Source organism: Alligator mississippiensis, chromosome 5 (assembly GCF_030867095.1).
Source record: "Alligator mississippiensis isolate rAllMis1 chromosome 5, rAllMis1, whole genome shotgun sequence".
Classification (NCBI taxonomy): Eukaryota; Metazoa; Chordata; order Crocodylia; family Alligatoridae; genus Alligator; species Alligator mississippiensis.
The window spans coordinates 35,813,287-35,830,374 of record NC_081828.1 but is presented as its reverse complement, the minus strand read 5'-3'; the positions used below and the strand labels follow the sequence as shown (position 1 = coordinate 35,830,374).

General features: G+C 38.4%; 1 protein-coding gene across 4 annotated transcripts in view; it reads left to right on the top strand.

The window, feature by feature from the left end:
* The window catches only part of DPYD (dihydropyrimidine dehydrogenase), a 701,931-nt gene that overhangs the window by 621,455 nt on the left and 63,388 nt on the right, over nt 1-17,088 (top strand). The gene's annotated exons all lie outside the window — the stretch shown is intronic.

Sequence of the window (17,088 nt, the reverse complement as noted above, 5' to 3'; positions counted from 1 at the left end):
GAAAAATACTATTGGTAATGACCTGGCATCATCCAGATGACCATCTATATGATGTCAGCACTTTGTTGACAGGTGCATGGCTTATGTTTTAAATATACAACGTACAAATGAAACGTATTTGAAATAGGTACAGTTTGCATTCTTAATACTGGTTCTGAATTAATGACTTGTTTATACTGATATATCTCACATTGGTTTTGTACACCGAAATTATTTCCACTGGAAACAAAATGAACAGACAAGGATCTATCCTGAAAATTTTATGAAGTACCTTGCAAATAAGTGGCAGGGCATAGATAAGAGCCTATCAAAAGGAGGGAAAGTTTAGTTTAATATAAGTCATGGTCCCCTTCCTAAAACATATGAGCATATTTTAACCCAGAGCTGCCCAACTTATTTGACCCTGTGGGGTAGATCTGGACTACAGGCCTTCTTATTGGCTGGACAGCCCCACCTCTAGTGGCAGTTGTATATGTTGCTTGCTCCCTCTTTTCCTGTTAGTCACCAGTGACAACTGGAGACCTCAAATTCAGAGGTGAGCTATGGTGTTGAGCAGTAAGTATCCAGGGGTAAGTGTTCACCCCCTGGTTTCCAGAGTCCCAACAGAAAGCCCCATGGGCTGCAATTTAAGCTCTCATGATCCATGTGCATCAGGCCACCAGTTGGACAGCCCTCTTTTAACCATTCTAATTTCCTGCTATTGCAGGGTATTGGCCTGTGCCCTCATCTCTCCTGTTCTTGGCCAATGGCACTCTTAAGGAAATGTTGTAGGGCATTTTGTGTTAAATTTATCTCACAACAGCAGCATGCCCTGTTGAGGACATCTCCTGCAAAGCTGAGAGCAGTCATTGGGGTGAGCCTGAAGCAGCCTCACTGGTAAACTTCTAGGCCTGGAGTGCATCAGTGGACTTGGATGGGTAGGGCATGAGTGGGGCATGGTCATCCCCTTCTTCCCTAGGACCAGCCTTTGTAGCAGTATGGACAAGCCCTTTGTGGCATGTGAGTAAACAATCTTGGGGACACTTTTGGGAAAACGATTGCTTGTGAATAACAGAGATCTGGAGATGATGTCCTGGGAAGGTCTTTCTAGTCCTTTGTTCCTATGGCAGAGCAGGGACTTGAATCTTGGTCACCTTGTTTGTCTGTCTCCTGTGCTGTTGTTCTACCTGTGTTTCCATCCTTTCTTTCTGCTATAGTAGCCCCCAGTTGCCACAGTACTCCCAAGGCACTTTGCTATACTTGGGAAGGAGATGGGTTTGGCCAGCCCAAAGGCTGCTCTTCCCTGCACCACAGCATCTGCAGATCTGTGCTCAGAACCAGGGAGGTATAACTGGCTCTCAAGCAGCACCCTCCTTCCTACTGCACCAAGCAGAATCCCTGCACAGCAGAGAGAGCGTTCCTTTGTTTCTGGTTACTAGAGGGGATCACTTTGAAGAGTGGTTTCAGTTCTACATCATGCCTATTGATTATCCTTCTAAAAATCTAATATAACACTGTTGAAAGTGTTGTAAAAAGTAAAGAATTACAAAAGAATAGGATTTGGAGTGTCAAATGCCTCCAAATCTCTGCTTATCATTGCTGATGACTGGAGTTCTTTTCAGCAGGAGATAAGAGATTTTTTTTGTTCTCTGTGGAGCTCAGAAAATTATAACATTACCTTTCTATTGAAAAGACAATCCTGTTCCTAAAGCTCTGAGTAACACTGTGCATTAAAAAAAAAAAAAATCTAACCAGCGTACTTTTCAGTTATATACTTTATCTGATTAAACTTTGGACTAAAAGGTTTTGTCTTAACTTTCTTTCTCTATCACCTATTTTCAGAGAAATATACACTGCATTTACATTTTGTATAATACAGCGATTTTTAACTATTCTTCTGTAAAACAACATTCAGTATTCTTTGTATTACCTCTGTATTATACTAAATAGACAGCCATTGTCAGAAGACATTTCTCATGTCCCCCTGAATGAGGAAAAAAATTACAATTCTTAGTCTTTTCAGCTTGTCACTACATCAATAATTAACTTTAAAAAGGTAGTATGAAAAGATGCTTTAAGGAAGCATTTAATAATTCAAAGGAATCTTAACTTGAAATGGGTCACATGAAAAAGGAATGAAAAACAAAGCCCTGTGTAATCTAGTTTGGCTGGCTCTGTTAGACATTTAAAAGGAACAAGAGATGCAGGATATAACTGATTTTGTATTTGATTGCCCTTAATACAGAATTATATCATTGGATCACTGCTACCAGATGACAAAATGTAAAGTTTATCCAGGCTGAACCATTGAAAAGATAATTGTATATTTCAGCCTGAAGTTCAGGGTGACTGTACATCCAGTAATGAACAAATAAGGAGAAAAGGAAGAAAAATAATGCAGCATGGGTATAAGGGAAATACTATGATAAATTACTCTACTAGAGGCAATCAAACATAAAGGCTGATATCATTAATATTTATAAAATCATAATTAGCAAGACTGAGCCTAAGCAGTGTTATTAGTGTAACTAATTATGTTATCATAAACTAAGTTTGTAGTATTATAGGAATTGGTGTTCTTACCTTCATAAATTATTATCAATATTGGATTTCACATACTACACCTAGCAAAATTCTCTAACCACTATAGTTTCATATATATTCAAATCCAGGGAGCTTCCTAGTTAACATGTTTTGTATTAAGATACAGCATGTTCACCAGATTCTGCCTCTGAAACAAATCCTTCACTGCATCTATATATGAACTGTACCTGAGAAACAGATGGTGACTAAAAGATATGTCCAGTACATTCTAAGTACAAAGCTATGGACAGATACCATGTTAGTAAAATGTGGATAGCCAAAATCCTACATTCTGTTCAGAACTCTATAAGAAAGCTAAACAGGAAACATGGCCTCAGTATCCAAAATAATCAATGTCAGTGTGTCAGATTGATAATATAATATGTTTAAAAATGTAAAAATCTGATTCTTCTCCATGTAGGTAGTAAAAACCAATTCTGCTGATTTCAATGAGAGCAGGGTCTCTGCCCTCAAGTATGTGAGGTGGAGACTATCAAGAGATGACTTAGAAACAGGTATCATTTGCAACAAACCAAGTTTCAGTTGACTTTAGGATGTGTACCAGATGCTGTATAAACCAGGACAGGTGGTGAATGTTTTAGTTAGGATACATTTTACGAGCGGCAGAATTTTTCTTTCTTTTGTGCAGGTGCTAGCCGGTTCTTGGCTAGGTAGGTTCACTTTAGTGCACTGTAACAAAGTACTTTTAAAGATGTTATCATCCTTATATGTAATCATTACTGCTGTTTATCATTTCGTTTCCTGCATTGGGTTCGGGCTCACTTAAACAGACCGTCTTACTGGTAGATTCTTTTAGTGCTAGATTACCTGATTTAAAGAACAAGGCCAATATCTTCTTTAAAAGATGTTCTTGATACTGAATTGAAGCTGCTTTGAGATGCAGCCCCTGGGGACACTGTTAAAAACTGTATGTTTCTCACTCCCAGAAGCTACATTTGTTACATTATTTCTACATTCCAAAGAATACCGAAAATACTGTGATAAATAGAAGTAAACATTTTAATAAAGTGTACCTTGAAGCTGTTTTTAAGGCAAACTTGTATCTGCTTTTTGGTTCAGAAAAAAGAATTCTCATTGTTTACCTCAATTTATGCTTCTTATCTTAATAAACCCAATTCTGATTTATTGTTCTAAAAAGGTTATAAGCTTCATAGCATTAGAAGGAAGTTTTAAATCTTCATTTCTGTCTTGGCTTTTTATTATCCCAGCCCATATTTCCAGCCATCTGAAGGCTTGCTACAGACCCAAGATTATCCTCCTTAAATCAACTTATATATTTCAGAAGAGCTTTTCAAGAATATTTGGGATCTTCACTGTTAGGCTTCTTTCTTGTAGCAAACACCATTGAAGGAGTAGCATTTGCCAGCAGCATCTATATACTGCAGTTATTTCCTGTTGTAGGTGCTAGGAACATTATGATTTCCTGTGGTTCTTGGGTGATAAGTTTCGCTAAATGTTAACTTTTTCTTAAGAGCAAGCACTTCATTCACAACTTCTTATAAGATGATACTATGCCATCCAGCCACAGCTTCTTTCTTGTAAAAACAGCTTTCCCCAGAGCCACTGCAAAGAAAGTGCTGGCATAGTTCCCATACCAAAGTGGAAGAGAGGAACAAAGCCAGACCTCTACTTCTGGTCTTTTAACCCCACTCTTTCTCTGATGGGTCACTTATTACATCTTTTCTTCAGTGAAGGGATGAGTTTTTTTGAGGTGCTGACACCTCACCCCTCTATCAGTTTTCCATTAGATGCAAGAAAACACTTGTTAACTCATCGTAGCTATAATCTCATCTTGAAAATATAGACACTAAGATGAGAGAAAGGGGCAGTAATGATGATGACATTGCAGAGCTTGTTCACTGAATTCCTCAAGGAAAAGCCTTTTTAAAAACACACCTAACTCCACGTGAATTTTGAATTGTGATCAGGTCCATGACCCACTGAGGCTGATGGATAAGATGAGCAGTGTTTTCTCACAACGTAAAGTTATTACTATGGCTATAAGAGAGAGTGAGACTATAAATACATATCTGTATAATCCAAAATTAACTGAATTGTGTTTTGAAACTAAAGTTCCTGAGTTTTTCAAGAAAGTGTAGGAACTGGAGAGCTAAAAAGTGTATTTTCACAGGATATCTAGGCAAGGTACAGTATTCCCCATGGGTGCAATTTAAACTTGTATGAGTAGTCACTGTCTCATCCTGTCTGTTTCTTCCAGGAATCTTTCATTAGTTGTGTACAGATCTTACTCCAGAGACCTGAAGTAATTATGTCCAAGAAACACACTGGTGTCAGCTTGTGGTAACAGAAGTGTTATAGAATGTGTCTTTAGAGTGCTTTCACATTATGTCAAGATAAACTATAAAAATCATACTTAACACGGTGACCTGCATACACGATAAGTAGTTAAAAAAAATAAGACAGTGTATTAAACTGGTAGGTATGGACTTTGAAAGATATAATAAATACTCAAGGACATATTAGCAGCTCTATGTCAGCACTCAGAAACTTTGCATAAACCAAAGTTCATTTGATCAAAAAGCATCAGGAAGTGAGAATTTCATTGAAGTATCCATAACAAAATGAATAACATAAGAACATTTTGTTTAATAAATATCCAAAAGGCAAAACAAACTGATTTTCATTCAGAAGACTCCTTATCAATTAGAACTGTGTTCAAATGAAGATTTGAACAAAGTTTATCATAAAAGCATGTCAATAGTAGGTGGTCTCCACTTCTGAGTAGATGAGAGATAATAATGATCCTGGGTATTGAAAACTCCATCTGGTATGTGAACATTATGGAAAATTCTCAGCATCTTAAATTTTAAAAACTATGTATTTTGTTCTCTGCATGCCTGGACCTCCCATTAAAGTTAAGATCTGCTTGTCCCTCAGTTAAAGCCTAGACCCTATGGGCTCTGTCTTTCTATTTGTATGAGCATGATAAATTTTTGCCTTACGACAGTCAAATCAAATATCGAGGGGTGACAACTACAACATGTATAGATATTGTCCAAATTTTTTCTTTTTCTTTTTATAAAAAAAAAATACTTCAAATACAATACTAATCTCTAACCCTGTTTTAGAAATATTATAATATAGATGCAAAATTCTGGTGTTATTGAAGTTAAGGGCACAATTCCTGTTAACTTAAATAGAATCAGGATTCCTTCACAAATGTTTGGGGACCCTACTATGAGCAGAAGTAAAGCCAGACTGATATGAAAACCTCAGAGCAAATAAAGGCAAAGTGTTTGTTATGAGTGAGTTTCCAAATTAACCATCAAAAGAAGAATCCACATAGATTAGCTTCTGGCTTCCTGTGTTGTATAAGGGCCAGAAGTTCAGTGGAGGCAGGAGTAACACTCTTATCTGACAATGTCTGGGGATACCAGCTGGTAAGAGGCTAGATTAAAAAAAAAAAAAGTACATGTTAGTGAAGGAACCTTCCTTCCATAGTCTGATCACCTCTTTCATGAAGGAGTGGAGGAAAAAAGATTGAACTGTGTGCTTTGGGACACATTTTTATGTCGCCCAGTCTTTACATCTAAAATACAGCATGCTCTGCTAGGTAGAACTTAATAAATGTATGCCATTTACTGATCCAAAAAACCTCACTTTTGTGTCAGGATTCCACATCACAATTTTGAGATTATTGGGCTGGACAGAGGCAATATGCCTAACTGGGCTGGACACAGGCTCCAAAATGTCTAAATGTGACATTTACAGTCAACTGAGAGAAAGGCTCCTTTCCTCTCACTCTTGTCTATACCCTCCATCTCCTGCCATGAAACAGGGAGGAATCTCTATGGAGATGGAGATCAGAAATCTGATGGAACTACTGTGGAGCATCAGCTGCAGTTGCCAAGGCCTAGAAGTTTAAAGTAGTCTTTTGCCAATTGGCAACTCTGAACATGTAGGTCTTAGCAGATTTGTTGCCCTTGGTGCATTTCACAAATATGTGCAAGCCAGAAGCAATTATGGGCAATCCCAGGCCTAACCAGTTTGGAAAAAACACTACCTCTGTAAAATTATTCCCCCCCCCCCCATTAGGCTATTATGGAAGTTGGTTATGATTATCTACAGCGCTGCTTTTTAGTGAAACTAAAGGTTGTTATATAAAATGCTAAACCTTTTGCTGTAGAAATGGATAAAAACAAAGGAACTAGAATTACTAAAGTCGATTGAAAATAGTTTAATCTTTGTGGGTTTTATATGTATTGTATGCTAAATTTGCTTTAAGCTCTGAGTTTAAAGTTTTGTATTCTCAGCCAGTAAATGTGGCTATTAAAAAACAGTGTATTCATGTTAACACCTTGGCTGGAGTGAGTTTAGTGCATTCACTGCTGGCAGTTGACTTCATGCCAGGAAAATCCAACTCCTGATGCAAAAGGATTAAAAAAAAAAAAAAGAGGAGTCAGGCAGTGCCAAAAATACATAATTCTTTTTTGTACTCTACAGTTTGTTTTACTTAGGAAAACGGCCTGGTCATACCCTGCAGCATGCATTCATTACAGTGATCTTTGACTGGCAGATGCAGAGTAATAGGATGCATATTTTAGTGCTTATTATAATACCCTGTCCAAAAACAACTTGACAAATTTGTGATTTCGACAGTATCTCATTTTGCTGGCTGCAGTGCTCTGTGATTGCCTAGTCCACGTGGCTTCCAGATTATGCATACCACCAATACTTCTCATTAAAATGGCCACAGTTCACCAGTTTCGGTAGCTTGGAACGAACTTGGAATGAATTATTATACAACAAAGAGGCTGCTGTCATGCAGAACAAAAGACAAGCAAAAGAGAGCTTTGGCTTAATGAGGCTAAGTGAGTGTCTCCCCTGCATCACCAGCTACTTGACGGCCTTTGAGCATGGATTTTTTTTCTCCACAGGCCAAAACCTTTGGTCTATTATTTTGTGTTTATGCACCTTGAGGCTAATATACATTTTAATATGCTGCACATGGAGAAAAAAATCAGCCATTAGATTAGAACATGTGCACTCCCTGTTAAGTTAATGACAGCCGAACATAGAGATAAATTTAGGTTTTCATATTTAATTATAGCACACTGCAGTACATTTAGCAAGGATAAATTGCACTATTATTATGCTTCATTTTTTTGACATCTTTTCCTATTAACCATGCACACTTACCCCCACTTCCCTCCCCATTGCCACGCATAACATTCTCTAATGCTATTAAATTCTTATTCAGTACAGTTTTGTTTGTATTATTTTATTTGTTACTTGGGGTTGGTTTGTGAGTTAGGATATAGCAATTCAAAATATTTCTTATTTTAGGTGCTCTGCCTAAACAGAAAGGATATCGTTGATATGAACTTCTCCCTGCCCCCTCCCTTCCCCCCGCCCAGACCTGCCTGGCTAGTAAATCAGCAGAGCTTTTCATGTCTGCAGTTGTAGCAGTGTTTCTAGGCCTTTAATTTTTCCTGGCTGCAAAATTTACCATACATGATTGCATAATCTTGTCCCTTTCTAAAACAGAAATTTGATTGTAAAAGTAAAAAAAAAAAAATGAATAATACATAAAAGCTTTAATTTTCTCTATGGAATTTTATAGCTGGATAATATTAATGTGAACATTGATGAAGTTAGGAAATTTTAAGTTATAAAATGTCTCTGTAATAAAGAATTTAGTATTATACCAGCATACAATAGCTAAAACAAAGTTTCTGCTGCTAGGCTAGTTGAACACATGCCATTTAATGAGACTTTGTACATTTTTTAAGTCTTATTTGCTAGCTTTTCTGTAACAAGAATAACATCAGAATGTAGGGCCAGTCTTTGGTCTTTCTGTAGACAATGCAAAATTCAGGAGCACTTAATAAATTGGCTTATGACTCAGAGGTAATGTCTTCTAATCAAATTTAGCATGGAAATATGTAGTGGTATGGACAACTACTACTGAATGAAAGTGGGTCCTGGTACAGCATTTAAACAGTATTACTACATATGAAAGTTTTTTACTTTTCAATTAAGAGCTGCTCTTTTCAAGGTGCAAAATGAGAAAAACAGGTTGTCTGCATCCCAGAATTAAAGAAATACTACTGTTTTCCAAAGAGGGTTAAAATGGGGACTATCTCATAGGAAGGAGATTTTCCTACTCCTGCTGTGTGTATAAGCAGGTAGAAGATATTGTGCTACAGGCTTATTCCTAGATTATTCCTTATTGGATAGTTGTTTCATGTCAAAAGACACTGTGGTTTGATGACCAGAGGGTCATGACAGGAATAATAATCGCCTTATTAAAGGGTGTCTGGATCTTGGTGATAAAGCATTCTTCACAGCAATCAGTCAGCAGTTGCTGGTAGACGAATTTTCCTCAATGGCAAAGGAAAGCAGCTTTTTCATATTCATTGAGAATGTGTTATGCCTTCCTCCTCCTCCTCTGATCTTCTTTCTCTAATAACTTTTATTGCCATTAGAAGTATATACAAATATTCTCCTTGCCAGGTTTAAGCTCACAAAGTTTTGGGGGTTTCATCTCTTCTGCAAAAAGGTCAGGAAGGGGAAAAATTACTTTTTGCCCAGCGCCATGTTGGGAATTTGATTGACAGCAAAAATAGGTGTTAGACAGACATTGAATCACTCAATGTCAAAGATTTTTTAATGAATATAATAACCTTTTCTCCTTTGAGTCATCATTTGAACTAAGTCCAGGTCTGTAATGACTAAGAGCTAATTGTCTAATGTAGGGGTGCTCAACCCTTGGCCTGTGGACGAGATCCAGCCCCCAGCGCTGGATCACCCAGTCAGTGGGGCTCTCCATGAGGTACATGGAGAGCCCTGTATGGTAGATCAGGCTAGATCGAGTACACAGGGCAGCACAAAGCTCTATCCAGTTGTAAGGAAGCAGCACAGTGCCTGGTCCCAGTGCACAGGGTTCAGTCTGGCCTGCAGACCAAATCTGCCTCATTTATCTGGCCTGAAGGGCCAAAATATTGAGCACTACTGGTTTAAAGCTCAGGCATCCAATATTAATGACTATTTTATATGTGTAAAATTTAGTCTATAATTTTATAAATGCAAATTTTAATGACGTAAATTGCATCCACAGCCAGGAAGAAATGCTTTAAAAATTTAAGCTATAATTACAAATATAATAAACTGATGTTATATATGAAACTTTTACCTCTAGTGGCTACTCACTAGTGAAAAGTCTAACTTACTGACAAAATAGGTATTTTTGAAGTGGTTATCACCATCTTATTACTTGTTAAACAATAATAATATGCCTGATATTAGACAAGAGATAGCCCTTTATGGTTACGATCTCTGTCCTAAAGCTATCCAGTAGGGGTGTGTGAAACGGGCCGTATTCGATTCAGATTTGGATTCAGCCTGAATTGGGGGCAGTGATTCAATTCATTGATTTAGATCACTGTCCCTGATTTGATTTGGCCGAATCAGAATCTGAACATTCGATGCTGATTTGGAAAATCAGCAATTTGGCCATAGACACAGCTTTAAATGTTTTTTCTACATACCTCAAGGTACCAGGCATGGCTCGTGAATACTGCAATGCTGGGGCAGGTAGAGCGTCCCACAGGAGCATGGATGGGGCCCCCTGCGTGCTTGGTGGTGAACCCAGAAGTGGACCAGAAGTATTGGTCTAATACTAAACTTTTGGTCTGGTGAACCTTTTCAAGCAATTAGCTGTGGCACTACATGGTAATTAGTCTGCTCAGCACAAGACAAATGCATAACAAGTCTTCTACTATTTATCACAGGCAGCAGAAAAAATAGGAATTTTAAAACTAAAAAGCTGCTGTGATAGTTTCTTATCTGTTTTGTTGATTTCCGCCTAATTCTCTCTTTGTAGTTTAGTAAACTCTGACCCTCAGAAAAATAATTAAAAATCTGATTTTAAGCTAATTATCTTGACTATTCTATATGTTAGAGATAGGAACTGGAAGGACTAAAGGGTTAAAGAAGCTAAAAGATGTAGATTTATGTATACATTTTATATATGATGATTATATATGGGTATATAAATAAAGGGAAGAAAACATAACAATCTACAAATACTTGAAGGCAGTATTCACTCAGGAGAGAAAGGAATTATTTAGTGTTGGAAATGGCATTTAACTAAGAGCAATGGGTTGAAGTTAAGAAACAAGCTATTTAGGATCAATATCAGGAAATTTTCCTGACAGTAAGATATACTAGAATGTAGGAATAGCCTCTTCATGGAAGTGGTAGAAGTCACATCACCATTTTGGGAGGTTTATAAAGTTATATGGGACAAACTCTAGCAAATTCACTACAAAAAACTAGTCTAGATTGGCAGTAAGATGTATCAGTCTGTTAATAAGACTTTTTTCACATCTGATTTGTATGACGTGTTGCGGTTGCTCTTTTAGGCATGCCAGACCTGTCCTAGATTTTGTCTTCTAGATTCTCTATATAGTATTTAGGTAACAGTACTTCAGTATAGGTAGGGGTACAGGTTGTAGCCATGTTGGTCTAAGGACATAAGCAGACCAAATATTGGGTAAATCCAATATTTCGGAAAAAAATCTTAGCAAGCTTTCGGGCACAAGCACCCTTTGTCAGGCTGAGGAAACGTCTACAGATGGTCTGTGCTCTTCCTGGATGGAATGGTAAAGCAGCCAGAGCCCCAGTATAAGCAGTATGTTTTATATTAAGCTAACATTATCAAGTTGTACACAACTGAAACATTTTTAAGACCATGCATGTTATTATAAGAAGATTAAGTGGACAGGTGGCAGAATTCAAGCCTGTCAATGGATTGTGAAATTTCTTCATTAGACTCATTTCCTCTGTCATTCCTAATGCTGTTCTTTCTCATTCTTTTGCCATAGCTTCTTTAACATCATTTTATACCAGCAAATCAATGATCACTTATGACCTTTAATCCTCTCCATTCCCTCCCCAGCTATGTACTTCCTCTACCATAATAAACAAATGTCAAATTTTATATATTTATTTTCATTGTTGAACTAGCCCCAAGCTTCAGTTTTGATCGATCAATTTAGAGAAACATTTCTATCCCTCCCATTGCATATTGTCTAAAGGCAAATATTCTCAAGCCCCTGGCACATGTTACAATTAAGATGTGATGAACCTGTTTATCACACCATAAATAGCAATCCTTGAATTCACATTCAAGGAATAAATGACATGACAATATTGGAAACCATTAACAAAAATATTCCACAAAAATATGTAACATGTTTTTGCTGGCTTCCATCACACTTTAAATTGAATGTGTGGCAGGGTAACCAGAGCCAGCTCAAGATGCCGGAGAGGTCCTGGGGATGGGACCGCATCAGAGTTTTGAAGCAGCCCTGGTGCAGTCCCAGATTTGGGACCAACAATCCCAGGACCACTCAGGTTATGGGCCACCCAGATTCTATTTGCTGTGCAGGCAAGTAGTAATGGCGCCATTGGGTTCCAATCCCTGATCCCAAAATTGCATGTCCTGCTTTGCACATGTGGCATGGCAGGAGGCACATTTGTTGGGATCAGTGATCAGATCCCATCAGGCCATTAAATGAATATGTGCAAGAGCCTTTCTAACAATGTTATTCAAATGCTGGGCACTCCATTTCTATATGTGGGAGTTGAGGTTAATGCTTTCTGTACCGTGCTGACCTATTCATACTACACAGAATTCATTCAGACTGTGGAACCTTTCTTGGGCTCTTCCAGAGAGTAATTACAGTCAACCTGTAACCTGTTACTCTGGGAAACATCAGGGCTTTGTAATAGTTTGAAAGGGTCTGGCAAGAATGTATTGATTTTCTGGAATCTCATTCAGACTGATAGCACTTGGGTTCTCTGAGGGTTGATGTTTATGAGCATGTACCCTAGGTGCTATTAAGACGGTGGGTCTAATACTACACATGGTCGAGACCTTGTTTATCCTTTGTTCAGCTCAGCAGACAAATGTTAATGAAGTAGCCCCCTTTTATTTTGTGTGCTTGATCTTTGATTTTCATCTTCCTGTTGTTTGGACATCTTTATGTTATTTATTGTATAGCCCATATATAATTGATCAGGGTATGTCAGGCTACATATTCTCTCATTTATCATTTTGTCTCTTTCCTCTGACCGCTTGGCATAATTACATGGATTTTTTTTCTATTACTCTGTTAATGTAGTTCCAAGTTGCTGATATGTTATACATGAAATCAATAAAATTCTGTATTGATTTTATGTATTATACCTGGGTTCATGAGAGGCTCTGAGGTATGTCACTGAAATAAATGGGGGGGGGGAGTGGGGTTCAGCTCCTTAGACCTTTGATACCTTTGAGTTCAGGCTATAGTAGTTTAACCCCAAGTGCCATGTAATAATTTTTAATCTGTGGGGCACAAACCACAGTGGTGCATGTAGCAGAGTATCTAAGATCCTAAGGAAAAATATAGGAAGTGTGATAGTTTCTGAAGGAGTAGAGGGCAATTCATTTAAAATATAAAGGAATCTTATCCAGATTTGGGACAAACTCCTGGTCCAAACCCACTGATGTTAGCTAAAATCTTTTTATTGATTTTAATGACATTTGTATCAAGCCCTGAGTGCTTGTGACATTTTGAATTGGCCATTTCAAAATTTTCCATGGAAGCAAAAAAAAAAAAAATAGAACATTTTAAAAGTATACAACACCTATAGGCTCAAATATATCCATGACCCCCTCTACATGTTACAGGTATCGTGCAATTAACTGGCAGGCTACATGTGCAAAGTAGCTATCACTTGATATAAAGCTCCAACCAGCTGCAAATTAGAAATAAAAAATTTGTACTAACCTTATAGCTGGTTCCTATCAAGCTTTAATTGCTTGTATAGCAGGGTCTATCCTGAGGCTGAGAGCCCCATCAGCTGACAGGGCTCCCAGCTGCAGGGATGCACCATACCCAGCGTGAAACCCCTGAGCCATGTGGATTGAGGTTGCCATGATCCCCAAGACTTGGGGGGGGTGTGAAACCCTTGGAGCCACATGGGGCGCTCAGTCCTAAATGAGCCACATGCCTAGCTGGGACCAAGAGACCCTGCACCTGATGGTGAGATGCAGCTGAGGAGTCCCCCCACAAAGGATGTTCCCAGGCATGGGAGCCTGCTTTTTCCCCAATATGGGGGGAGCCCAGGATTGGTTTCCCCCTACACTTGCAATAAGGCACAGTAGGAACTAACGCGCAATCCCACAATTGCACCTTCTGCCATATACATGTGGTATGGCAGGAGATGTGCTTGTATAGATTATACAATAGATACAATCTCACCTTTACCTAAAACTCTGGAGGTTTTCAAAAACGGCGACTGGACAGTCACCTCGCCGGGGTCACTTGACCCCAGGTGTCTTCCTGCCTAGAACAGGGGGGCTGGATCTGATGATCTGTGAGGTCCCTTCCAGCCCCTAACGATCTATGAATCTGTGTAGTAGAGACCTATGGTTTCTTTTTTCTTAAAAAATTACTACTAAACTGTCAACAATTCATATACCATCTTTTAATCCAATGCAAACTGAATTCAGAAACTGCTGAAAATAAGAATTGAAATGGAAATGATGAGAATCCTCTAATAGCTTTAAAATGGGTGTCCTTTTATAACTAATATTTTTAAAAATTCCCTCAAGGAATGGATGTGGTTATTAGAACTACCATTCTAGATTATATGGATTGGCGTCTTAATTAATTCTCATCCTATATACTTGCCCTATCTGTCTACACAATGAAGTCATTATCATTTACTTGATAGACTGCTACCATTTTAATAGCAAGCTTGTCATAACTTAGGCTTTGACCCTGTAATACATAATACGTGGGTGGACTTATATGCCTGTTGCTGGATTGCGGTCTTAATTACCAGAATGAAGCAGATGGAGAAAAAAGCCTTTGTTTACATCTTTCATTAACATTAGCTATACTTTAATTTTTCTGGTGTTCATCTGAGTCTGCATAGTCCTAATTCTTTGCAAAGGAATCTGTAATAAATGTAGTGACATATTTGCAGTCTGAGAAGTGTTAGCCTTCAGGCAGGGGAAGGCATGTTTGAAAGTTGGTGAAACTTATTCTCAGCACTTGGTCTATGATCTACAGTCTTGATTTATTATTCTAGTTGCCCAGGTCCTAAATGGTATGAAAGCTTGGGGGTAATGTCTGTATCAGCTTGTCAATGCTATTTCAGTGTTGTGCACACTTTGTTATAGTTCAACCTGTGTTTTGAATGTAATTTTTAGTGTAGTATTGAGCATTCGTTATGGCAGGCACTTGATACCTAATGGGCAGCCAATGTCTGGAAGGCTGTGAGAGAGCAATCATTTCTAGGGTTTGACCCTAGAAATTCACCAGCAGAAGAATGTGGCCAAGAAAGGTGTCATAAGATTTAAAAAAAAAAAAATTGCTCTCTAAAACAGGAAGCCATTTCACCATCAGATGAAAGACTGGCCCAGGCTGTAACAGGGTGCCTTAGTAGGCTGACTGAATATTTACCTCCATATCTCTAGAGAGATCTACTCCTCACAACTGATTGATGTCTATTTAGAGAAAGACTGAACCAGGTTGTAACAAAGGGTATCTTAGTAATAGCTAGACAGATTGAATATTTACCGCTATATCTCATGGAAGCAGTATTTGTTCAGTTATTTAATTTTTTTACACTCATTACATTTACAAAGGCACTCAGACACTAAGGTAATAAGGACTGTGTGAGTACTTACAAAGATTATTTTTTTAATTTGGACACATGATAAACCATACAATTTCATCCATTGGCATGACATAGTATACTTCTGTGCTTTCATTCTGTGGTGAAGTTGGGGAGCCAGGATTTAGGGCACGTAGCGACTGATGAACTATATCTGTGGTGCATAACTAGAGTTGACTCTCCCTGCTTCAGTCCCACGAGGGTACTTTAAATTTCCTTCCTGCCTTTCATCTCATAAACATGTTTCTCTTCACAACACACACCATATGCCAGTGGAAAAGGGTTGTAAAGTTTTATAGATATATTTGAGAGTATTATGAAAGTATAAGCAAAAATAATCCAAAGAAAGGGGAATTATTCAACAACCAAATTAAAATATTAGGCATGAACACTTTATTGGATATGGCTTCATTTTTTGATGTAGCCATCATGAATAGCTAAGTTTTTTTTAGTATGAAGTTAAGAAAAATGAAAAAAGAGTTTAGATATTAAATATACCAGCAAATATTTGTTAAAGAAAGCTTAAATATTTGTTGGTATGTTATTGAAGACATTGCCAAGTTTTATCTATTTGAAATAAAATATGAAAACACTTTCTGATATTTACTTTTGGCAATATTATGCTTACTTCTAGGAAAACTTCTAGGAGTTTCTATAACACATTTTTTTTCATCACAAACATAAAATAATTTTAATTCAGTTTAAAACACCATAGATACAATGTGACTGGCAGGACTGTGTGGAATCTTAGTCACCTGTTCTAATTAGGACACAGATGTGAGGGACTAAAAGTTGATACAATGGCAGACATTTGATTTGTGTGAAAATGGCTGACAACAACACAGTGTCTGAAAGGGATCTTGGAGTCATTGTTGACTCCAGGATGAACATGAGCCACCAATGCAAGGAAGTGGGCAGTAAGCCTAACTGCACCTTGTCGCGCATCTACAGATGCATCATGACCAGGTCCAGGGAGGTGATCCTTCCCCTCTATGCAGCCTTGGTCAGGCCACAGTTGGAGTACTGCATCCAGTACTGGGCGCCGCACTTCAAGAGGGATGTGGCTAACATTGAGAGGGTCCAGAGGAGGGCCACTCATATGGTCAGGGGGCAGCAGGCCAGGCCCTACGGAAATAGACTGAAGGGCCTGACTCTACTCAGCCTCCACAAGAGAAGACTGAGAGGGGACCTGCTGGCCATCTATAAACTCACCAGGGGGGACTAGCGGAAAATAAGTGAGGCTCTGTTCCCTCAGGCACCACCTGGGATAACACAGAATAACGACCACAAATTGATTGAGAGTAGGTTCAGGCTTGATATCAGAAGGCATTACTTAACGGTTAGGGCTCCTAGGCTCTGGAATGTGCTCCCAAGGGAGGTGGTGCTCTCCCCTACCTTGGGGGTCTTCAAGAGGAGGTTGGATAGATATCTGGCTGGGGTATTATGATCCCAGCACTCATTCCTGCCCAGGGCAGGGGGTTGGATTTGATGATCTGTTCAGGTCCCTTCTGACCCTAGAAACTATGAAACTATATTAATGTACAGATCTGAATATTTCAAAGCCCATAACCATAATTGATATCATAGTATAGAAATCTCAACAGAGAAAACAAAGTGTTAACAGGCATTTAAGCTATTCTAGAACAGAAATGTACTAGTGATTCTCTGTAGGGACCATCTTACAGAGGTTGGCTGGCTGCTCCCTTTTCGAGTATATAAATAGTCCCCGAGCTATCCCCTAGGAAGCAATTCCTTTTGAATATGTTAGTGCAGTTAATATAGAAGGAAAGCCCATAAGCACCAGTGAAA